The sequence below is a fragment of the Paroedura picta genome, chromosome 7 (genome assembly GCF_049243985.1).
Source record: "Paroedura picta isolate Pp20150507F chromosome 7, Ppicta_v3.0, whole genome shotgun sequence".
Lineage (NCBI taxonomy): Eukaryota > Metazoa > Chordata > Lepidosauria > Squamata > Gekkonidae > Paroedura > Paroedura picta.
The window spans coordinates 78373903-78399481 of NC_135375.1; the positions used below are offsets into that span (position 1 = coordinate 78373903).

Sequence of the window (25579 nt, forward strand, 5' to 3'; positions counted from 1 at the left end):
AGCAGACAATGTGATGCATTGGTAAAGAAGGCAAATGCAATCTTGGGCTGTATCAACTGAGGCATCACATCAAAACTGCAAGATGTCATAGCCCCTCTGTATTCTGCATTGGTCAGACTGCACCTGGAGTACTGTGTGCAGTTCTGGAGGCCTCAGTTCAAAAAGGATGTGGATAAAATTGAGAGGGTGCAGAAGAGAGTGATAAGAACAGTCCACAATCTGGAGACCCAGCCCTATGAAAAAAGGCTAAGGGAGTTGGGAATGTTTAGCCTGGAGAAGAGGAGGCTGGGAGGAGACATGATTGCTCTCTTATCTATTTGAAAGGTTGTCACTTGAAAGAGGGTGGGGTTCCTGTTTGTAGCAGAGGATAGGATCCGCAGTAGGCTGCCTAACGAAGTGGTGCACTCCCCAACACTGGCAGTCTTCAAGTAGCGACTGGACAGATATCACGGATGCTTTAGGCTGATCCTGCATTAAGCAGGGGGTTGGACTAATTGGCCTGTATGGCCCCTTTCAACTATAATTCTATGAGACAAATTATTATTTGTCACCTTTTGAAATTTTTTGGAAAGGTCTAGCTTATTTAAGACTTCTTTCCACATGAGATTTCTGCGAGGTAATGTCTCCCCTTACAAATCATTACCTGTATACTCCAGGCTTGCAGGTGGGATATTCTGAGCTCTGTCTGGGACACTGTGTCTTGGACCACGTGCACACTTGTCAGGCATTCAGTAATTTAGGCAGGCTAAAGACTAGTAATCAAACTAGTGGCCTCCCTCAGAACTAGATGCCAGTCTGAAGAAAGGCACAAGACCCACATGCTATTTATACCATGGGTACCACATTGGTGCCAGTTCCCTTCTCCAGTCAGCAGCCCTAATAGTGAATTGTGCGGTTGCTCAATAGATAGCTTGGCTCAACCCCTTCAGTGCTTGATCCATGCAATAGAAGTACAGATGCCATGTTGCTATAAAGCAAGAAACAGAGCCCCAGAAGGAGATGGTAAGAGTGCTCCTTTCAAAACATAGAAATAGGTGTATGAAGGCTATGCCATGGCAGTTGCTGTAATGTTCCTCATGGTAATAGTTTTAATACAGCGTTTCCCTCAAATACCTGTTTTAATTGCAGTAATCTCCTGATGTGGTTAAAAACCACCAGCTTTCACGTGTGCTCCATACTTAAATTGTTACCTACTAGTCTTCAAAATCAAGAGTCGGGTTGGATCCTTATAATGCTACAATACTGATGGAATGAAATCTCTTCTGGCATCAATGTGTGTGTGGGTTTGCACACATGCATGCATTTCAGCTCTTCATTCTGAGTTGCACGGCCCTACAAATGACTTCCTCTGTTTAGTCTCTGCTGCTTCAGGTATGGTGCAGACAGCCATAATGTAAGTTTGTCACTTGGTCTTGTCATTGACTCTAAGCTGACGGTAGATCATTACCACATGGCCACAGTATTCTCTGTGGGAACAAGAGACATTCACTGTGTCAACTGCACTGTATTACATTAAATGAGGCAGTTTTATAAAGTGGGCTGCAGCCTACCAGAAGTTCTTGACCAAATTAGCTGTTGAACAATACTTCGTAGGTGGAACTTTACCTCATCCCAGCTCATAGACATGGAAGCAAAAAGTAAACGTAGGAGTTTTGTGTAATCTTTTGCTGCAGTAGACAGCAGAGTGGATTTGTGATATGACATGACATCGAAGTGAGTTTTTTAATATGATATGTTATGGGGAGTGCTATAGATTACTCTAGGAAAATACATCAAAAGCATAGAAATATGCAAGAAAACAAACTCCAATACACTATATGAAACCAGACCACCTACTGTGCTATTAGTGCCAATTACAAAATGCAAACTTAGTACCATGCACAGAAAATATAATAGTATCTTTGCCCTAGGAAATAACTGTTCTAATGCACCAATGTTCCAGTCAGGCACCGGGGAGGCAAAAGGTATGAGGATAATAGGCAAAGAAACTTTAGTCTTAAACCCCTTGAAAGCCAGCAGGGAAGCCTCAGATCAGTTTTGCATCTATTCTGGTTTTAATTCCACCATGTATACAATACATCTCGAGGTATTACTTATTTGCTTATTGGGTTGGATCCAGCCAGCTTTTTCACTGAAAGCTGGCTTGGGTAGTTTCTCCATTGCTGCTGCAGCTGCCAATACAGAGCAGCAGCAGGGTTTCCCTGGCAGGTTTTCCTGCCCTACTCCATAGATAGCAGCCATTTTCAGTTCCCTTCCAAGGGCCATCAGGGTGTATTGATTTTTTAAAGAAATTGTGAGTAAATATCATGATGCCAATCTAAGGTTACAATAATCTGGGTATCAGGTTCTTTGAGTTTTAAGCTTTCTTTTTTTTTAAGTTAGTCTATCCCCATTTGTTGCAGAGGTAGGCCTTTCCTCTCCACAACAAAAGAAGCTAGAAACTTTAAAAAATGAAAGCTGGGAATTCAGAGATCCTAGTACACAGATTATACACTGTACCTAGTACAGTGTAGTATTTAAAAATATTCAATTGCTGATTTTAACAAACAAAAATGCTCCTAGTGGCAGGGAAGGAAATGGCTGCTGCAGAGATGGGGGTAATGTCTGTCATGTGGGAAGATCTGAAATTTCACACCCACACCAGCCACCCAAGTTTTATTGCATTCTGCAACAAAAATCAGAGAAAATTCAGTGAGCCCTCGAGAGTTACACAAATGCCATTGGAAGGGAGGTTAAAAAACCCATTTCCCAACATCACCAAACTCAGGACAAATAATCTGTTTTGAAATTGTCTCAAACTTGTTCAATTCTTGTTCTTAACAGAGCTCTCTTTTCATGTGGCTTTAGTCCATACAGGTTCCATGATCCCAAGCATAGCCTTTTTTGCTGGTCAAAAGCTGGTTGGAACCAACCGAGTGTATTTTGATCTTACTCTGCCTCTAAGGAGTTGCCAGAACCTTTCTATCACCATTTTAAAGTGAGGGCCCAGTCCTGATTCTTCCCCCATCCCATGCCTATTTAAATGCCAAAAAAAAAAATCACACAGATCTTCCACAGGGTAAGGGAAAAGAGATTCATGTCATATTTTAAAATGACATCAGAAAACTCATGACCGTCACTAGTGTGCCATCGTGTTTGGCTTGGCTTAGCTCTAAGTTTCATGTCAAGTAGGGATTCGAACCCATGTACTCCTTAGTCCTAATCTAACACTAACTACTGTACCACAGTAAAAAGTAAAGAGATAGAGAACAACAGATACTGTTAATACCATGAGGGTATATGGTCACCTGATAACTTTGTTGATGTGGAACATATCTTCTAGCATAAACCAATGTGAATACGGACATGTCATCTGTAGTCCCTCCCCCAGGGAGCACACTAGAAGAGGCAGGGGATAGCTGGTGGAGGTAACAAAAGCTGCGGCCAAGGTGGTGGCCACATAACCTCCATGGGTCAAGGGGGCTGCTGTGAAACCGCTGTGTGCACCCTCCACAGGCCCAGGCAGAAACCATGAAGCCTCTGTGGGTGGAGGCTGTGGCAGCACAGCATCCACGAGCCCAGGAGGTGGCCGCCTAGCCTCTGTGGGCAGAGGCAGTGGCCATGAATAATCCATGAGCCCAGGAGATGGCCACGTAGCATCTGTCAGTGGAGGCAGCAGCCACACAGCATCCATGGGCCCAGGAGACAACCGTTGAAGCCTATGTGGGTGGAGATAGAAGCTGCACTGCTTCTGTGGGCCTGGGAGCTGTGGCAGCAGGCCCAATCAGCGCCATCACAAGAGGTAAGGAGAGAGTGAGGGGTTGGGAGGTGGGAGGGAGAAGGGAGAAGGGAGCCTGGGTATGTGTCTGGGGGAGGGACCAGGGACCAGGCCAGGGAAATGAATGATAAGAGGGGCTGGGGCAGGGGAGATGGTAGAAAGGAGTTTGTTTGTTTGTTTGTGTGTGAGGGAGAGGGAGAGGGAGAGGGAAAAGAGACCAGAGAGGAGGTCAGGGAAACAAGAGGTAAGGAAGGCAAGGGCAGGGTGGAATGGGGAGAAGGAGTGTGTGCATGAGGGAGGAAGGGACCAAGGAGCAAAGAGCAGGTATGTGTTCCGCATACCTTGTGAGAGTCAAACTGTTGCTAATTTTTTATAGCCCCAAGGAACATCAGGAGAAAACCTCAAACTTAGTGGGCTTTTTGAAGAACCACAAAGCTAAAATGGAAGTAGAAAGTGAGATTGTTCTTCCTGATAGGCTGAATACTAGCAGTTCATACTATGGCAAGCTGAGAGAGCTTTGTAGTTTTAATTTTAATGTAAACCACTTTGGATCCTGTTGTTTTTTTTTTAAACATGATTAAAAAAAAAGAATCTGCAGCACATATACAGATTTTTCTTATTCCATCTGCAAATTATAGAGATTTTTATGTGTGTTCAAGCTTCTCTTGGCTTCCCTCTCTTCCTCACATAAACTTAAGGGCCGATAAGAAAGAACTGAGGGGGATAAGAAAGCCAATCCATATCCAAACAGTTCAATGCCATGTAAGTAGGGTTGCCAGGCCAACCACTATGGTGGGAGAACTTTAGTGGGCAACCCCAGCTGCCTGATGCCACTCCATTGGCCTCACAATATTATGACACTTTCAGAAATAACATTATGCCTCTCTAATAACTGCAGTTTCCAAATTATATAAGACCATTCTTTGGAAACTCAACTTTCAATAAAGTTTCCAACAATTCCTAGATCAGCATGATGGTACTTCTAAGCTTTCATTAAAAGTGACATAATGCTGTTGTGTTCTTCCATGTGCCCCCTCCCTCCATGTGTCCCCCTCTGGATTTCTGCTATCTGCTAACTGTTGGCTGGTAATCCTATCAAATGTGAGTTCTGTAAAGAAGAAAAGGGGGCTTGGTCATGTGTAGTGTACACAGTAAAACAAATGCATGAAAAAGGTCCGTGAGTCTTAGGGGAAGGTGGTATATAAATGAAATAAATAAATAAAATTAACCCAAAAGAAGAAATTATGGTCTGATCAGTTTTCCTAGTAATCTTTAACTGAGGATGTAGCTACATATAGAAAATAGGGATCACAAACTGGGAAAATGTGGTTTGGTTCCTGATTTGTGGTTAAACCCCAAACCAAACCAGGACCCTTATTTATGAACGAAATCAGTTCATGTGGTTTGTGGGCTTGAAAACCTCATTGAAAAGGAATTGCATTCCTTTTAAACAGGGTTTGCAGAAAGCCTGCAAAAAAAAAAAAAGCTGACTAGCAGGAAGAAGCTTGCTCCCTAACTCTCAGTTGTTTTGTGCAACCCATTGAAAAGAGACTACAAAACGTTGTGATAAACAGCTGCATGGTGCTCTCTACCTCTTTTGGGCTGCCATGTGCAGTTCCTTTAAACTTTAACAGTACTGCAGAAGACAGCCCCCAAACCAGTGGCCAGCAGGGAGGGGGGAAATCTCTCAGAAAGAGAGTTCCCTTCCACTATTCTGTCGGGCATGACAAGCCACAGTCAGTAGAAAGAGGGGGACAATTTCTCTGGAAGAGGCCTTCCCTTCCACTTCTCTGCTTGGTGTGCTGGTCTCAAGTTTCAGCTCTCCACTGGAAGGAAACCCAAACAAGCTGACAGGAAGGCAGGGAAAATTCATCTTGCTAACCTGGGGTGGTGCATTTTACATTAGAGCTCTCAGGAGTACATAGCTTAATTGGCTCAGGTGAGCTGACAAGACAGGGGGCTGCAGCTGGAGGCTGGGCAGAGGAATGAGAAGCTTCTGCAAAAACTTTGGATTCTAAGCCTTGTTTTGTAGGCAGCACCATTCCCTTCTGCTGATTAGAGCTCTCTGCCTGTTGAACACCTGGCTAGGCTAAGCTCTCATTCAGCTGATGTTTATGTGAAGCTGGGAGCTTCTGGGAAGGCTCTTCCTCCAAAGAATCCTCTTTAACAGGACCTGAGCTCACAATAACTGGCCAAGGTAAAGTTCCAGCCAGCCACTCAGCTTTTTTCAGGAAGAACTCCTACTTTCTGCACTTCATGAACTGTCATGAGCAACCATGAATTCTGCCAAAACTACTGGTAGCTCATCCCTTGAGTTCACAAATGTCAGTTTACAAGCTCTGAACAGGCCAAATCTCATGACAAACGTTAGTTCATTAGCTGGTTTGTACCCATTCCTACTCAAGAAACAAATCAAATTGGAAATAAATAAATGGGTCAAGACACCGCAAGCACATCTGATAATGCCCACTCAAAATGATAAACCAATTCCCTACCAATAATTTAAGATTAAAGATTCCACAGAGTACAAACAAACAACAAATGAAAAGAGACTCCCTTTTATAAGGTATGAGGCTAGATAAGATACCTTTGAAACTTAAGAATGGCAGTTCATAGTACATGACTAAGTGTAAACTTGAGAATATACAGAGGAAGAAATAAGTATTCAAAGATCAGGTTTATTTAAATTAGATGAAGTGACAGGCTGATGGAGACAATGTTTACAAAGAATAGTGGCTCACCTTGTGTGAATTGCATACAGCATGCCAAGTTTTGTCAAAAAACACAGTTGCAGTACAGAAAATGTAGAATACATCATAACTTTGGTGTATGTTGTTTTTTGCCTTTGAGATAAAGTATCTAAATATTCATAGCAATTCATATGCTCAGTCACAGTTGCTGCCCACAGTTTACTATGGATACTTTCACACATGCTAAATAATGTGGATTCAATACACTTCAGCGATTGTTTGCAAGTGGATTTTGCCAGTTCATACAGTAGCATTTAGTTGCAAATTGTATCGAAAATGGATTGAAAGTGCGTTATTTTCAGTAGTGCCTCGTGTTTTATGAGACACATGAGAATACATTCAGGCTGAGAGAGGGCGTCAATAAGAACTTATGAAGAATAAATATTTTAATTGGGAAGCTCCAAGAGAGAGATATCTAGAGAACATTTTGTAAATGTGGGAGTGTCTCCAATTATATTTTTACCACCTTATAGTCCCTATTATTACATCACATGAATATATTTAAATATTAGACCACTGAAGAAGACTCCAAGAGGGGCTGAAATGCATTTGAGTTTTTTTGTCCTTTATCCATGTGTCAATATGTTTTGGATTAGTGCAATAGTGCATGACTAATGTTGATGTTTTAATATTTTATATGTGCACATGAATTATAATAAATATTTGCATTTTAATATATAATATATAATATATTCTTCTGCTCCTCAACCTTTTAGATTCCAGCTTACGTAATAGGTTGGGCTATTTTGTTCCCTCTTTTGTTGTCCATTGTGGAGTTTGAATGACTGTGCTGAATTATTGGCATTTAATCCAATTGGTTCTATAGAGTTCCTGCTTATTAGTAAGTAAAGTTAGATTCCCTCAATATCAAAGAGCTAAAAATAACTGAGGAAATGCTTAATGAATATTTAGTATATTCAGTATTTAGATTGATGGCAGTGCCAGTAAACAAGAGGAAGAATGCAAATCTGGTAGCTATAGAAATGCTATGTCAAATGGCTGAGAGTTGTTTTCTACAAAGGCATTTTCCAGAGCAGTAAGAAGCCAAAAGGTTAACCCAAAATAGGCTTGTTTCTTTAATATATGATGGGGGAATCTGCTTAGAGGTTTAACAAGTGAGATTCTTCCACCTATGTATATGTGGAGAGTATCCTAGCCAGACTGATTCCGCACAAGGAATTTGCCCCCTGGACAGCATCTCCTTGCAAGTTTTGGAGCTGCTTCCACATGACATCAGCAGCAACCAGGAGCTCTCAAGTGGCTGGCATGAGTTTTCATAAGATTTGCTCCGCAATGAAGGACATAGCGAAATCCTGATTTCCCTCATCTTGCCATGTTTAAAAAAAAAAAATTGGGGGCCTGGGGAAGAAGTAAGCTTGATTCCCCAGAACAACAGCTGTAAAGGGTTTGGTGGCTTGTCTTGATTGACAAGCCAAGGCGTGGGGAGAGAAGTTCAGGTTGTTCTCTCTTCTGGCTTCCCTGCTCCCTCACTGGAAAGCAAAAAACTGTAACAAGGCAGCAGGAAAACAAAGGAGGGGTCTCCCATCAGGAAGCTTGCAAATGTGCGGCTTCTAATCACATGTTTGTAAGCAAGAGGTAAAGCACATTTTACTCCTCTGTACGGAACCAGTCCCAGAATTTCAGGGAGAGGCAAACTTTGAAATTAACACACACGCATACAAACAAATTTATAAAAAACTACAATTCTCTAACATACTTTCATGCTATTTAAACTAAGCAAACATACAAGAAGAAAGAAAAGAGCTGAGACGGTGTGAAACAGGACTGCTACGTTGGGTCAGAAAAGATTGGTAGCTACCTTCCAACATGCACATATCTGTGAAGAAAGCAGGGGCTAGAAAAAACCAGCACTATATTGGGGGGGGGGGGTTGGATCCAGGAACCGCAGGCACAAGAGTGGGTCAGTGTGGCATGTAAATGCCCCAAAATGTTTTGGTGGTTAGTCTCTAAAGCAATATGTTTGAATAAATTACCAGTGTAAAATATAGAAAGGGAGACTAGCTAGTAGTTTTAGTAAGTCTGTGATAAAGAAACTTTGACTGAGTTAAAGGGAAACCTATGGAGTTTAGCAATTTAAAAAGGGTTTTTTTTTTCAGGCAACTGCAGCATTTGCATGTGTACATTTGATGATCCAGTGCACATGTATAGGGAAATGGCTCGGGTAGATAACTTAATCAGGGAAGGGGGGAAATTAGGGGGGGGAATGGTTCCAGATGCTGAGATAGTACTGAAGGCTACCTGAGAGGGTGAGAGTCCAAAGATTCCTTTGAGCTGTTTCTTGGCAAAAGAAATGTCGCTGATCAGGTCCCCTGTGTAATTAATTAGGTACTCTGTGATAGCCAAGATCTTTTAGGAAAGAAACTGCCTCTCACTAGAGCAGGCTTGTTCTATTCTGGCATGCAAATATGTCTGTGCTAGCCCCCTGGCCCAGCCATACTTTGCTAAGGTGTACCAGAAATAGTAGAAACTTCCCTTTTTGGACAGGAAGGAGGCTTGGGATCCTAACAGAAGGAGCAAACAAGAGCTTGAAATACATGATTCAAATGCCAAGAATTTGACCGGATTTATTATGTATGGAAATCAACAAACAGAGAGAAAGACTAGTCTCTTGGAAACATCTGAGTAATCAGGACATGACATCAATTTTTAGTTTTAGATCATGGTCCAGAGGCTATAGGTATTAAAGTTCCCTGAATGATAATTTTACAGAATCTCCTGAGTGTTTTGAATGCAAATTTCAATACATTAAAGAGCGGAAATAAATGCTCACATTCTGTGTTTTCTGCCGTAGAATTTCTATGAGATCATGATGTAAAAGTTGCAAAATCAACTTATCAGATACTGTGTTATATGACATACATGGTTCACTGAAAAAACTTTCAGAAAGTTGAAGGATCGCAGACAAATCTGGCTGACAGGACATTTGGGAGGCATTTTAGGTATCTGTCAGGTATTACAGAACACTGGCAACAGAAGGACTTTCATCCTTCCTGACTTACAGAGATTTCTGAAAAATCCAAATGTAACATTGGAAGTCATACTGAAAATGGAAGAAATGCCACCTAACAAGTTTGTTATAACAAACAGCTGAAATGTATGGGAGACTTTAGAGAAGAGTGTGCAAACAGAAGAACAGTTTTCAACAGAACAGCACCTTGCTGAACAGGACATCTATGTTGTCTGACATCCAAGATCTGCTATCAACACAAGCGCTCATGCAGTCTCTGAAGACAGGAATGGTGTTGTCTGCCAGGCTCTCCCCAGGGAATGATGGTGAATTTGCAAATGAAACATCAAAGGGAATAGAAAGTGATTTCTGAAGTTCTTCGTCCCCCACAGGGGACTGATAAAGGAAACACCATGTCTGTGTGTCTTCTGGCACTGTACAAAAACATTTGGCAAAAAAATGCAATGCCTTTACCACATTCAGTGCAAACTGAAGGATGTGTGCCATTTCATAATCTTATAATGGCCAAAACTTGAATATGTATGACAACACAGCAGTGAATAGGGCTGGCGTGCCCTACCATGATCCATGACCTTCTGCATTTTTCAGCCAGAAACAGCAGACAATGCCAACCTGATACAGAGATTTGTGCCCAGTGGGATATTGTAACTGTAATTATTTTGGAAGCGTGGATATTTTTAGACAAATGTATCTGTGGAATTTATTTAAACCACAAATATTTAATATTAAAATGTGTATTGTAGCAAAAGTGTCCTTTTGAGTTCTTTCCCAGCCCTCCAGCCTTTAAAAAAATATGGGGGGAGGGGAAAAAATAATTATCAAACCAGTTTACATGTATGGTGTAGAACTGCCCTTAATGGGTTTTTAAAAAATGTCTGCAGTTCATTTGGAATGTACATTACAGTTTTTAAATAACCTCCCCTCTACGTTCTGTACCATATTAATAATTTTCCTCTTCAATATGCCAGGTTGGGGGTGATTCCAAAAACAGCCCATTGACTTTTCAGCATGAGTCATGTATAGACTCTATGCATGGACTGTGTTGATCTCTATGCTACTCAGCACTAGTACAAATAGGCTAACAGAAAAATCAGAGAAGTTTCAGGTAGCAAATATGATTAAGAAGACCAAGCCAAAAGTCCAGAAACTCCTTCAGCGCTGATAATTGAGACAAACATCTATTATCACCCCGAAGAGGGGGTTCACATACTTGCAAGAACAAGATGCCACTTACTGCAGATTAGATCCTTCTGCAGAGATCTAATTTATGTGGTCTCTGGAACCAAATTTTGAAGCTAGGGTGCTCAAAATATGGCCTTTAGGAAACCTGCTGCTGTATTTTCATTGTCTTTATTTGGGCTGCTCTTATGAAGCTGCCCACCCTGAGTCAACTAGAGGAGATCTGAAGGGCACATGCCACCTCATGTACAGTGCATCTTGTTCCTTCTTTGGTTTGCTATATTTGCAAAGCTGTCAATGCTTAACAGCAATATTTATTCATTTAATCTTGTTAAAGCTCCGATTATTTGTTTTAAAAGCTTCTTCTTCCTGACTGTGTAGTAGCAGCCTCAGGCATTTGTACACAAACTCTCCCACTCTATTCTTTGCTCTAACTTAGAGGCAAGTACAGGCAAGGCTGTCGTTTTTTCTTTCCGCCTGTTCAACTAAAATGCCACAATTACCCCCCATTTACCCTCAAATGCCCTTTCTTCTAGCAGATGGAGAAGGGTAGGAAGCTTTCTGTATTTTAAAGGTATTCTGCACTGAAGGAACAACAGGCCATGGCCACAATGCTATGAAGGTCCATAAACTTTCTCACTGCAGTGACATTCCATTGATTGATAGGATCAGAAGAAAACAAGACAAGAGGAATTACATAAGGTACAAACTGTCTTATAGTTCATGATAACTTAAAATGAAACTTCCAACCCTCACAGGACACAGCACAGCCCATTGAATGATGCACAACAGCTGTGCAGTGTGGTGGTGCTCACACAGAAACACATTCAGACACAATATTGGGATGGGGAAGCTACTGATAACCCCTAACAGGCCTTCCACATCTCTGATTCACCAGGCCATGCCTGATTGAAACACTGATTGGCTAATATTTCAACCTAACTTTCCCTTACACATATCCAATTCTGGACCTGATAAATGCCTTGTTTCTAAGCATCACCATGAGGTAATCATGTGTGATTCGGACTGATTTGACTGATTTGGGCCCAAATTAAGGCTAATTCAAGTATTCTTTGGCCAGATCAAATCAAGCCACATATCCCTAGCAACCACTACTGGGGCAGGGTCCTTGTTTTCAAGACAGGAGAAGAAGCCTCCTCACAAAATTAGTTTTCAACTAACTAACAAATTCTATTCTATTCAATGTGTGGATAAGAATCAATTTCTGTACTGGGATCCCTGGATGCTGGGTCATTCTTGACAGCTCCATAAGAAAATGGAATGTGAGCAAAATTCCCAGAGTACCTTCTTTCCCACGGAAAGGGCTTCTAGAGCAGCCAAAATTTTCCTGGCTTGTACCACTGAAGAGTATAAATGGAGATCCCATGATTGAATTTTTCTCCATTAATTAAAAAAATCCAATTGTCCATAGCAAACTAAGTTATCATGAAAATGTTGCAGCCTATTTTGCTCTGCTTTGCAAAATGGGTATGAGCAGGAGACTGTTGCCATGAAGAAGTATTCAGTATCACCTGTAATCCAAGTTATAGTCCAGAAGCAGGTTTTTTAACCTCTTTTCCTGTGAGTGTAAAGAGGATCAGAGTGAAGTCAACAAGAAATTTATAACATCTAGAAGGGTGTTTTCCCTCTCCAGTTTTAAAGAGCTGGGGAAACTTGTTCATCTGCACTTCTTTCCCTCCTATTGGAAAGGCAGTAGAAGCTTAAATGTGCCCTCCATTCTCAGGAATCTCATTCTCTCTCCTCCCGTTGCCCAACACAGCCTTCCTGCTAACTCACTGGGCTCGGCAGGTTCATTTGCACCCACCAAATGAGATCCATCATCTGACTCAGTTCTTGGAGCTCTGTTCCCTCAAATAAGATTAGTGTTGCCAGCTCTGGGTTAGGAAATTCATGGGGATTGGGGTGAGGGTCATTTCTTCATGACAACTGATCACTGACACCTGGAGATCAGCTGAAATCCCAAGAGATCAGCGAGCCACCACCTGGAGATTGGCAACCCTTGTAGGATTGTGCCCTGAATTATTTTGTGGTGATACAAGCTTGCCATGTTGAATCACAATCCTTCAACATACACCCTTTTTCTAGAGAATGATGAATATGACCTGTTCCTTATCCTTGTGCACCTGATTTTCATGGCAGCATCACGGCACTGTGCTTTTACCTATTCTACGATTTGGAGGGCCACAAGGTATGAAGAAATCTTCTTGCTCCTGGTTGATTCCATTTGGATGACTCAATCATTATCATTAGAGAGAATTATAGAATACTCAGTGACCAATTTGCTGTTGGCCTATGAAGCAACTTGCAAAGGTATTACAGTCCTATAATAAGGATGCATCTGTACTTAACAATGATTCTTATTGGCAGATATTACACTGCTCTTAAGGGATGGAGGTCATATTTTTACAAGAATGCACCTGAAAATGTAAAACATTAAGGGAAACTCCATGATACTAAAACATGACAGAACAAGGAGAAAGAGGAATGTATGAATTTGTATGCTGAGGAAACAAATCTTTTAAAAATAAGTTACTCTTTTTCTAAATATAGGCTGCTAATTTTCCTAAAACAAAAACAGAAAAGAAAGCTAAAGCTCTTCAGACTCTTAGAATATTTTTAAACTGTCTTGTATTTTATGCCAGTTATGTAGGAAAAATTATTCTTGTCTATTTTTTTAATACAGAGGGTATTACTTATTCCTGTTAGAATCAAAATGGTTCAGCTGAATGGTCTATGGAAAATGTTTTCTAAATTCTGATAAATGCCATACTGTATATAAGAAATTTCAAAGGGTAGGGAATAGAAGATTGTGCTTGGGTTTATTCTTGAAGTAAATGGTTATATTGGACATCAAATTTCCAGACCAACCTAAATCCTTTGTAAGTTGTGATCTCCAAGAGGTAATGAAGTGTAGTGGTCAGAATGTACCAGAGAGGTCAGAGTTCAAATGTCAATTTCACCTCCCTGCGTTCCTTGAAAATGTCGAACTGATGGAAGTTCTAAGACCCTAATGTGGAAATTACTACATAAGTCCTATTTTTAAAAAATCATGGATATTCAGTTCTGGGACTCAATGCTCAGATCAGACTAGTATAAAGACCAGTATGACACATTTACAAAGTACTGATCACTCTTGAGTTCAGGAGCACTGAATCCCAACATTCAGAAGTACTAAATCCACGCATAATTCGACAACAAGTGCAGCCTACTCATATTATAAGGATGTTTGGACTAGAGTTCTAATTAAGATAGCAACCTGCATCTTTTCTGCCCTTTAATTATATGAAACACTGTTCAGTAAAACATGGAACTATATGGCACAGGTCCATGTGATACTGTTCCTGCCAGAATGTAAACATTAATGGAGCATAGTGCACCAGCATCTACCTACCATACAGGTCACTCAGGCATGTGATATACAACTAGTTCATGGCACTGAAAAACAGGTAGTTCATGACTTTGATGAACTGTGGAGCTTGTTCATGTGAAAACCTTGCTGGGGCAAAAAAATCAAATACTTTTATACTACATGATATTCTTAGGATCAAGGGGCAGTATGATTGTACAATGCTCGTCCATATTACTGCTTCTTCCCTGCTCACTGGTTTATACTTGTTTTCTTTTGCAGAGAGCTCTTAGCACACTAAGCCGGAGAATCATGGGAGATTTGTGAATATCCCTGGCCACCACTGCAGTCATGTGAGGCTGACTTAGTGGAGTCATGATGCAGGGTGAGAAGTTTATCCCCCTCTACTGGTGTAATTTTGCCATTGCCCCCTCCTTGAGGGCATTATTAGCCCTGGAAGGCGGTGGGGGGGGGAGCCATGCTCCTTCACTTGTTACATTTTCTCCCTTTTCATGGCAAATAACAGACTCCAGATCAATTTCAAAAAATGAAGCCATGTAGAAGAGAAGTGTTAAACAAATCCTTCTGTTTTCCTCATGCTATAGCTCCAATTCAAACCAGGGAGCCCTATGGCTGCAATTTACTTTAATCAATTGGAAATATAAATCCAAGGATCTTGCTTAGTTTGGCCTTAATTCTAATCACTCTTCCGTGGTTTGAACTCTTTTAACTGTAACTCTACTTAGCAAAATAGCAGCATGACCTCAGAAAAGAGTGTGTTAATCCAATTCCAAATGGAAACTTAGCCTGTGTTGGAGTGTTCTTCCCACTCCTGAGTTCTCTAAAATCCAAGTCTTTATATTTCCCCCAAAGATGTCCAAAAAAAAAGGTCTCAGATATAGAGAGAAGATTTCTGATCCACCTGACCTCTTGAGTCCGCAAACGTGAAATGGAAATCTCCTAAAGATCAGTTTTTGAACTTGAGATTCCCGTCACTTCCTTTCCTATCCATCTGCAAATACTGTTAAGAACAGGTTTTCTCAGCTGCTTTCACCGCCCAGCCCTTCCAGAGTTGAGTAGTATAGAGGCAAATGAAAACAAAGGTGTTTGGTGCTATTTTGGTTTGCCTTTGGGCAACTTTCCAAGTCATGTCACTTCAGAGGGAGTTCTTGCAACATTTTTTTCAAATACATTTTCAAATATTCGCCTTTGAACAAGGGAAATGATGCACATCCCTTTAGATTCTTAAAAGCCCCAGCATCAGAGAAAAATCAAAAGTTACATGCCTCTAGACTATGTCAGTGCAAAAATATATCTTTTCTGAAATGCTCATAAAGTGCATTTGTAGAACCTCATAAATCTTTTTCATTTTAAATCTCACTCTTTGCACTCTTGAAAGACAAATTTTGTCCCATACTTAATCCATATTTACCTTTGCAGAAGTGGTATTTACATTCTCTGTACTTTTCCGCAGAATGTGCTTTATCGCTTTGATGTGTGACTACTTTGGCTTGGCACCTGGGAGTGGAAGGAGCCTGTAAAAGAAAAATTGTAATTGAGCTGTTAAAATATGGTAGAAGTTGATCTGCATGCATTTAAGGTAAAAGCAGTGACAAAGACTGTAGTCAAAAGTCATACCCAGGCCCAAGTCACTCCATGCTTTCATGTCCTTGTGAAGAATGAGGGGCTTTACGCACCGGGATCTTTGTTGCAAATTGGTCACTGAATGAAAAATCGCCATTTAAAGTAGTGGAATTCGTCGTTATGCATACCTGCCTTTGTAGTGGAATCCAGTTGCGTTTTGTAGCGTTTCCCACAAGCTTCCGGTCTCGGCAGAAATCGCTAGAAAGGAAGCGCTATTGCCAAGCTCGTCCCGCCCCTGGCCGTCAAGCAGCCAATGGGCAGCCGTTAGCATGCTCCCAAACAGCCCCTTTCCCTTTAAGAAAGGTTTTTTTTAAATAAAAAACACACCCATAGCAACGAATCTGGGTAGATTCGTTGCAACGGAGAGACCCATCCAGCTGCCTGGTGTGTTTGAGCTGTCGTTTGATCGTTTGATCGTTGCCACGCTTCCTCCGAGTGAAATCCCCCCCCCTCACGGGCCCGATTTTCGGCTGAATTAATGTGTAAAAAATAAAGGGACTTTATTTCAGCAAATGGGCTTTTCTGTGGTTTGTGCTTAGTGACTAAAGGGGAAGGACTGAAGCCAGGGAAGCCTCTAAACAGAAGAGGCTCGCTGGTGCGTTTATCCCCGCTCGCTCGGAGAAAAAAAAATGGCGATCGCTTCGCCGGAAGATCAGAGAAGACAGCCAGGGGGAGGGACTTTGTAGAAACCGCAACAATGTTAACACACAGGTCTTTTTCGCTACTGTTGCAGATTGGTTGCATGAGTGTATCGCTTTCCAGAGGGTGAATCCACTTTTGGGGATTTCCCTGAAAGCGCTACAAGGAAGCGCTTTTTGCAGATTGGTTCCAGGTGTGTGGCAGATTGTCAGCGACGTCGTGCGTTATGGCAAATCAATAGCGTTTTCAATTAGTAACCATTGTGCGATTTTGAAGGTGTGCAAAAAGCCCCTGAGTTTGGGGTATCAGTGAAGAGGCTCAAAGTTTGGTGAGGGTGCAGGAGGCCCAGGTTCAAAACACCAGCTCAGCTTTCATCCTAGTGAGTGACTCTGTGAGAGTTACTTTCAATCTAATCTAACCCACAGGGTTGTTGTAAGGCCAAAATGGAGGAAGGAGAACCATGTATGGTACTCCAGCTGTTAGAAGGAATAGTGAATAAGAATGTAACATAATTCTCCTGTTACAAGATCATACTATGCACTTGCTTGCCACTAATGTCAGCGTTGGCTAACTACACACTATGTGACTCACGTAACTGCGACTCACGTAACTGTGACTCACGTAACATGCTGACTCACGTAACTGCTCCAACACCTTTAGAAAAGGGGGAAAGGAATTGCAATAGGGCAATTCAAATGTTTAAATCTTTGCCCAATAGGATCTCTTTAAGGATGGTCATGAACCCATCCTCCTTCCTCCTTCCACCAGGCTGTTATCTGGCCTGCCCTCTCTTGTGTGGTCATGAACCTTGATTCCACCTAACACCCAAATCCCAGCAGGGGAAAGATGTCTATTATCAGAAGAGTATAAAATGTGGGTCTTCAGCCAAGGCACCCGGGAGCTAAGCCCCAAGCTATAGCTCAGAGCCCTCAGTCCACTTAACATCCAAGTTCCAGAAAGGAAGAGTTGTTCATAATCAGGAATAAATTATGAATGTGCTCTGCTTTTAATAAGTTCTCTGCCTCTCTATCTAACTGTAGCCAGTAAAGGAATGACTGCGGAGCTGAGCTGATATCTAACATTCTGAACCCATAGTGCAGAATGGCAGCCAGCAGTCCCTCTTAAATGTTAGAGGGCTCCTATCGGTGTTTGCAAGGCTGGAGAAATCAAACCTCAATTACTTTGACATTTTGTAAAAGTTTAATTGAGTAGAGACAGTCTATCTGGAAATGTATCCATTCACAAATCACCACAAACAGCATCAAAGTTCAATAAATATTTGTGCTGGTCGCCCTTCCATGAACATCACTTCATGAGCCATGAATCAGCCAAAATTTAAGACAAACTTTAGTTCATGAGTTGGTTTGTGACCAGCCTAGTTCTCTTCTCCACACACACCCTTTCACTAGAACTCTGGGGTGAAGGGAGAGAAAGCCATTTGGTAGTTAATTTAAGCCAAAGACTAGGTGGGAAAAGAAATGGAAGTACAGGAGACACTGGATCATTTCTACTGTGTGAATTTACATGAATGACTCATGGTTAGGCTAGAAGCTAATGAACATATGTGTTTATAATAGCACAACAGAGGAAAAGAAATCAGAAAATACCAGAAATTTGATAGAAAATTGTAGAGATTCGGCCTGAGGGCGTTGGCAAACCACGCTCTCTGAGGCTGCACCTCTGCATCTAACCTAGACCAATCAGGATACTACAGCACAGCAATTGCCTCATATGTTAAAAGGATTACTTGAAGCCTATCAGTTTGCTCCACGCTACCTTGCGGGATTACTTGAAGCCTATCAGTTTGCTCCACGCTACCTCGCGGGATTATTTGAAATGATTTACGTGTATGTATAAATAAAGGATTCCCCTCTGTTCGAGAGGTCTTTCGCAGGAAATCCTTCTCCGTGTCATTCTTCCTCATTGCTTCCCGACAAGTGGTGACCCCCGACGTGATTCCAGAACCTGTGCTCACTGCGACCAGAAAAAGAGTCTTCGTGCACGATCAGCTACGGCTCCCTGGTGAGTATGGGGGAATCATTGTCTAAGGAACAGGTAAAGCATGCTGACAAATTGAAACAGGCAGTGAGACAGTACACAGGAGAGGCGATTTCAGTGAAGGACCTCCGGGAACTGATACAAGAAGTATCTTGCCAGTGCCCGTGGTACCCTTTAGCGGGGACCAGAAGACTAGGAGACTGGGAAAAAATAGGGAGGGAGTTAAAGGCAGAGCCCCATGCTCCCATGCTGATCTTATTGACATGGCAGAAAGTACACAAAGCGCTGGAAGTCATGAACCCAGAAGCTGGAAATCTGCTATTGAAAAATATTGCACCTTCATCCCTTCCCTATCCCACTCTCTTACCAGTGGCCGTTACACCGACCGCTCCCAAACCTGTCGCCTCGCAGCCATTAAGGACTGGGGGCCACTCCCAGATCGTTAACGCGATTCAAGCTGCCCATCAGGCCGGTCAGCTCCATCTCTCTGAGGACTGGGAGGGAGAAACCCCAGTGTTCTTTCCTTTAACGAGGGGGGGACCACGGGGGGAAGGGGAAAACAGGCAGATCCCGTTAACGTGGGAAGCCATTCCCTATTCAATTCTGCGTGAATTGAACAAGGCTATAAAGGAAAATGGTTTACAATCCTCTTATTTTCAAGGAATGATAGAGGGGATCACTAATGTTAGGCAGAAAGTCTCTGAATTCTTTCTTGATTTCATCAAGCACCTTACAGAGGCACAGATTAATAATCAGGAAGCCCAAGCTGAATTGCTCAAGAAATTAGCTAAAGAAAACTGTATTTTAGAAAATAGATGTATTATTCAGGGTTTGGGCCGTGATCCAGATATTGCAAGCATGATAAAATCTTGCTGGGATTTTGGCATAGGTGACTACCAAGCTTCTTTTGACTCAGGGTAAAGCCCTCAGGAATATTGTTCATTCTCCAGATGCTTGCAACGATCTTTATCAGGGATCACTAATTCTTAGTAACTGACCTTATTAAAATTTCTGTTCCTCTTACAAAGTATGCATTTTCTCTAATTTTTCAGCTTTCTTCTCTTCTACAACATGCTTTGGAAAGATTTTGTAGAACAGGTTTTTTCCATCTCTCTACAGATTTATATGGTCTTGTTCTTATAAGCAAGCATTTTTAGAAGCGATATGTATTAAACCACAATCTGCATTAGTATTTTAGGGTACTTGCTCGAGCACCCTGACCTTCTGAGGTTAGATGGGTGGCAGCCTGAGAAAGGATCTTCTCAGTTGTTTTCAATTGGCTTATAAAATGTATCAAAGGATGTTTTCATGGGTTTGATGATTAGCCACCTAAAGAAATTTTAAAATTTAAAATTTGGCTGTAATTGGTAGAGCCTCCAGCTGCAGTAGCAGGAGTGCTGTTTAGTGATTTGGAATCAGGCTCTCTTTTTCCAGTTCCTACGCTAGGAGCTTAGTTAGAAACTTATCTTGCTTTCTTACCTATCACCTACTAATCTACACAACTAAAAGGTTTTCCGTAGCACAGGAATAATCCTTTGTTTACAGCCCAGGAAGAACTTTAGCTTTTGTTTCCTGACCCCCGCTTCAAGGAAGAAGGGGGGGGGGATGGAGTTCTGTCTTAAAATTTTTGGTCAGCAGTTAGGAAGTATGCTCACTGAAACGCTGCTATGCCTCAATAGAGCTTTATCAGTCAGAGCTGTCTAGCTGCGTAATATTTATAAGTCAGGGTAATGCCTGGCTGTGATGGAGATAGAATTTTTTATATAAGACAAAATCCTTTTGTCTTTATTTTATGTTTTGCTACCTTTTGGGTAAAAACAAGGCACAGAACCTCTTTGGGGAATGTGTCCACAGTTTTTTATTACATTATCAGTCTTTTTATGTGTAATTAGCAGTGAGAATATTTTCTTTTGGTCAATTTTTTTGGGTTGTCTATTTAAAGGAGAACCTACAATTTTGTTTTTGACTCAGGCTACCTGATTTATATCAGACAGGCCTAATCTTTCACAGGTCAATTGTTTGTTTTGTCACTGGAATGTGTGGAGATTAGCTCTCTCTTGGCGCTCCAGCCATTCCAGCCCTCAACAGGAGATGAGATGACTCATGGAGTCCTTTCTGTTCTTTGAATTTGATTGGTCACATGTTTGAGCGCTTTGAAAGCTCTAAGCCTCCAGGTTTCCTTCCAAATGAGTATTTGCTCTATCTTGTTTCTAACGTTTTCAGTTGTCATTTTCTTTGAAAAGGGTTATTACTGATGTCCCAAGAGACGGTGTTTACCGATGGATCTCCCTCACCAGGAGTCTTAACCTGGCAACAACCAGATGGTATATGGTACAGTAAGTTTACAGGTCCGCAGATAATCAGCCACCGGTTGGAACTGGCAGCAGCAGTGTTGGCCCTGGTCTTTCTGAGTCTCAACTATTTAATTTAATTTAAATTCTGATAGTTTGTATCTCTGTAATCTTTTATCTGTAATTGAATATTCATATTTGTCTCCAGTATGTGATGAACAACTATTAAGTGTATTTTTAGCTGTACAAAAATCACTGTAACAGTGAACAGCTCCAATGTATGTAGCTCATGTGAAAAGCCTTTTCCTGGTTTTCTCACTGAAGGAAATGCTTGAGCTGATTCTCTTGTTTCATTTGTTGTTCAGTCTCCAATTGAGAGTCATGCCTTGCATCATCAAAATGCAAAGGCATTAGCCAAGGAATTCCACCTTCCTTTGACAGAAGTACAAGCTAATGTCCACTATGCGCTAATCAGGCGTCTCACTCCTCCATTGGTGTGAACCTCCGTGGATTTGGAGCTAACCAAGTTTGGCAGATGGATGTCACTCTTTTTCCACCCTTTTCCCCTTGGAAGCATCTCCATGTAGTCATTGATACCTACTCTGGGTACATCTTTGCTACCATGCAAAAAGGAGAAAAAGAAAAACATTTCCATGCACATTTACTCCGAGCATTTTCAGTCATGGGTGTTCTAGGCACCCTAAAAACAGAGAATGCGCCTTCATATTGCTCCACAGCATTCACTCAGTTTTGTGTGCAATGGAACATCAAACATGTCTTTGGAATTCCCTATAATTCCACGGGTCAAGCTATTGTAGAGCGTGCCAATGGGACCCTGAAACGCATGCTCGACAAACTAAAACAAAAAGGGGGAATTGGGATTTCCCTTTTAGACAAGGAATCCCTGCTTTCAAGTACTTTGTTTACTCTAAATCATCTTAATCTTATTTCTTTTAATTCTCAATTTTTAGCTAGGACTCAGCGTCATTTCCAGACCGACGTCCCTCTTCCTCGGCCCCAGGATCAATACCGTCGTTTACCAGACCCGAGGTGGTACGGGCCAGTCCCATTGATTACCTGGGGCTGGGGCTACGCAGCAGTTGCCCTTCCCTCTGGGTGGGTTCCTGCTTGTTGTGTCCGCCCTGCACTTACTGGTTGGCATCAGGGGTTAAGCAACCCAATTCCTCAGTTCAACCTGCAGCTGCAGGAGATGGAGCCCGTGGTCAAGAGAAAACGGGGAGGGAAGACATCCAAACCCCCCAGTGACTTGGGGGGCAATAAAGGGCCTGTCTGATCAAGCCGAGCAGCAACTCAAGGACCAAGGACTTCCAGAAACTCTGGAAAACTTTCTTGCTGCTGTTATAACAGCCTTACATTTTAATTCTGTTGTTATTTGGTTATGTTGTATGTGTGGGTTTTTACCAAGTGGGGTTGCCACTCCGCATTATATGTCTGCGCCTAATCACTGGGTCTGCCATGCTGTTTATATGTTTCAATTTCATGGGAAAAATGTGTCTTTAATCTATGAATCTCCTCTGTCGGTAGCTTCTATGTCATTTATCCCCACTCCCTTTAATTCACCTGAGATGGTGCTGGCTGAATTACAAAATGTAGACAAATCAAAGTTATTTGCAGGGAACTTTTCACAAGTTAAGCGCTTTCAACAATTTCGATATCAGCGCACAATGCCAGGTCTCTGTTTTTGTTGTCATGCAAAAAATTCGGCATTTCATAATTGGATACCCAAAAATCACAGTGATAAAATATGGGTAATGTGTTGCCAATCCCATGAAACTTTTCAGCGCCGAAACATGTATCGGGCTTATCATTGCCTTAAAACAAAAAAGGGGGAGATGTAGAGATTCGGCCTGAGGGCGTTGGCAAACCACGCTCTCTGAGGCTGCACCTCTGCATCTAACCTAGACCAATCAGGATACTACAGCACAGCAATTGCCTCATATGTTAAAAGGATTACTTGAAGCCTATCAGTTTGCTCCACGCTACCTTGCGGGATTACTTGAAGCCTATCAGTTTGCTCCACGCTACCTCGCGGGATTATTTGAAATGATTTACGTGTATGTATAAATAAAGGATTCCCCTCTGTTCGAGAGGTCTTTCGCAGGAAATCCTTCTCCGTGTCATTCTTCCTCATTGCTTCCCGACAGAAAATTACATCCACAGTAGAATTAATCTGCAGTTATTGCATTTGCTGATTTTAAGAGGGTTACCAAATGGAACTAAGGGCATTGTCTAAAGCAGTGGTCCCCAACCTGCGGGCTGCGGCCCGGTGCCGGGCCGCAAAGGCCATGGCCCCGGGCCGCGGCTCCCTCTCCCCGCCCCGCCCTCGCAGTAAAAAACTTCCCAGGCCACAAGCTTGCGGCCCGGGAAGCTTCTTACTGCAGGAGGCGGGGAGAGGGAATCAGGGCCGGGCCGCGCCTGTGCGGGCCACGCCCGCTCGGCCCGGGCGCGGCCCGATCCGTGGGCGCGGCTCGCGGGCGCGGCCCGATCCGCGGGCGCGGCTCGCGGGCGCGGCCCGATCCGCGGGCGCGGCCCGCGGGCGCGGCGTGGGCGCGGCCCGCGGGCGCGGCCCGATCCGTGGGCGCGGCCCGCGGGCGCGGCCCGATCCGCGGGCGTGGCCCGCACGGGCGCGGTCCGCGGGGGCGCGGCCCGATGCCCTGCCGGTCCCCAGCCTCGGAAAGGTTGGGGACCACTGGTCTAAAGTATAACAGAATACACTCAGCCACTTACTATAACATAACAGGGTAGAATATTTATATTCTGAAGCCAAGTTATATATACCATGATCTATATTAGATATAACTCTTGTAATATCTTTCTGGAAAATAAAATAACTAACAGTAACCTGATAATTCTTATCCTGTAATCAGACTAAAATTCAGATACACATATTAATTATTCCTATGTATCAGATATTATCAGATGATCATAAAAAACGCAGCTGGTTTAACCTGAGATGGCTATTTTGACTGAGATTAATTTTGTAAAATGAAATTGTAATATGATTGATACAGAAGAGTCAACTTACCCTGTGACTTGTATAGGATTCCCAACATTTTGGTGGGTAATGTTATGGACTCTCATTGCTAGCCCCTCTCCGCTGCTTACATTGCCCACCATCTTGGCTTTCCACCTCTGTGCACAGCTGCTAAGCATAAGAGTCTCACCTTTGTAGCATAACTGCTAGAGATAAAAAAAATTTAAAGTTTTAAAAACTTAACTCTTTCTAGTTTTTTTCACTTTGGAATAAACTTTGGTAGCTACCACCGCCGGAGGAATCTTATTGGCTTTGGGTATTATCTATATCAGTGGTCCCCAACCTTTTTATCACCGAAGACCGGTCAACGCTTGATAATTTTACTGCGGCACGGGGGAATAGTCTTTTGCCAAGGGATGCCTCCACCGCCTGAGCCCCTGCTCCACTTGCTTTCCCGCCGGTGCCCCTGACTTCCCACCACCCGCTGGGGGGCACTGCCAGCAGCAGCTGCGCAGTGCCACGCCGAGGGGGATCCCCAGCCATGGAAGCTGCTGGAGAGTACCAAAGGTGAGCCAGCGGCAGAGTGGCAGGGCAGCCCCTGAGGCAGCAGCCAGGGAGGAGGACAAGGAGGAGCCATGGCCCAGTACCGTCTGATACATGGACCAGTCCCGGTCCTGGACAGGGGATTGGGGACCACTGATCTATATTATACCAGTATAAATATAGATCTGAGTAGCTTCTGGTCAGCCTCTGTGTTTCCTTATTATGTAATGTAATGTGTGTGTGTGTTGATGTGCTTTGCTTTTCTCTTCCTCTCCTTTTCCATTGTTTGTACTGGCCTTGTCAGCACCTCTTTTAAAAGTATGATAAGTACAGCCACCAGTCTTCTCAGATCTAATGTCCCAAATTACAGCCTAGTTCTTACTATTATGGAATAGTTGTACCACTTCACATTGCACATGACTGAATGTTAGGGTTGCCAGGCCAGTTCCAACCAATACCAGATTTGGGGAGCAGTATCTGGGGAAGATAAAATTTGCAAGTCAAATCATTTCCTCCAGGTCCCTCTGGGAATACTTCAAATCTCAGTGGTCATTACCACAGTGATTTGGGGTTTCCTAGAAAGTCATTTGGATATGATATCACTTCAAAGTGGGCTGGTCACTGGATTGTGGGAAATCATTACAGGGTCACCATCAGTGCATATCCTTTCCATTTTTCCTGCCAGTAAAATTAGTGAGGATAAAGGACTGAGGGCAGGTCTGGGAAGTTGTCCACTGACTCCAGGCAAATGGCAAACCTACAGTGTTCTTCCATACAAAAGAATCTCTTCATGCAGAAAGGTTAGAAAGGGGGGGGGGGTCTAGTATAGACTTCTCCCAGACACCCAGCTTATATGTGGCCTATACATATTTTGGTACAACATTCAATCATAGCAACTGTACATGATTTTTACATGGAATAGCATGTGGTCTTTACTTGCAATTTGTAGTAGTACAGTGCACATACATTGGTTTATCACCTCAGTGAGAAGTAGGCCCAAATTTCTTCTTACCAAAAACAGACTAAACCTCTCCCTGGCATACACTGTAAATTTAATGACATCATTGGAATTACACTAATGACTACTCTGGCTCATTAGCAATAAAAGCCCCAATTCCTCTGGGAGAATCTAATATCATCTGGTGACTGGTCTAACTTTAGAATTGCTCGACTTAAACCTTCACTTTCTAAAATAACCATGCAATTTCCTAAATATTCAAAGCCTGTATTTTTTAAACAAAACCTTGTTCTATTTTTCATTAATAGAATCAATGAAGCCAACGTTTGTAAAAGTCACCAAAGTCCTTGCCAGTTAACTGTATCTGTAAAATTCATTTTTAAAAAGAATATAACCATAAGGAGAAAAACAGTTTGCACAATCTGTTCATCTGCATAATTAATAACTGAAGACCTGAGAACAGTTGGAA

The 25579-nt window shown here is 42.4% G+C and overlaps 1 long non-coding RNA gene across 1 annotated transcript in view; it reads right to left on the bottom strand.

The window, feature by feature from the left end:
• The window catches only part of LOC143841832 (uncharacterized), a 36164-nt gene extending 12355 nt beyond the window's left edge, over window positions 1–23809 (bottom strand). The window contains exons 1-2 of the long non-coding RNA XR_013232879.1: window positions 23661–23809; window positions 15475–15577 (exon numbers count right to left, since the gene is read on the bottom strand). This is a non-coding gene — a long non-coding RNA (uncharacterized LOC143841832). The remainder of the gene's footprint in view (window positions 1–15474; window positions 15578–23660) is intronic.
• Between the last annotated feature and the right edge of the window lie 1770 nt (window positions 23810–25579).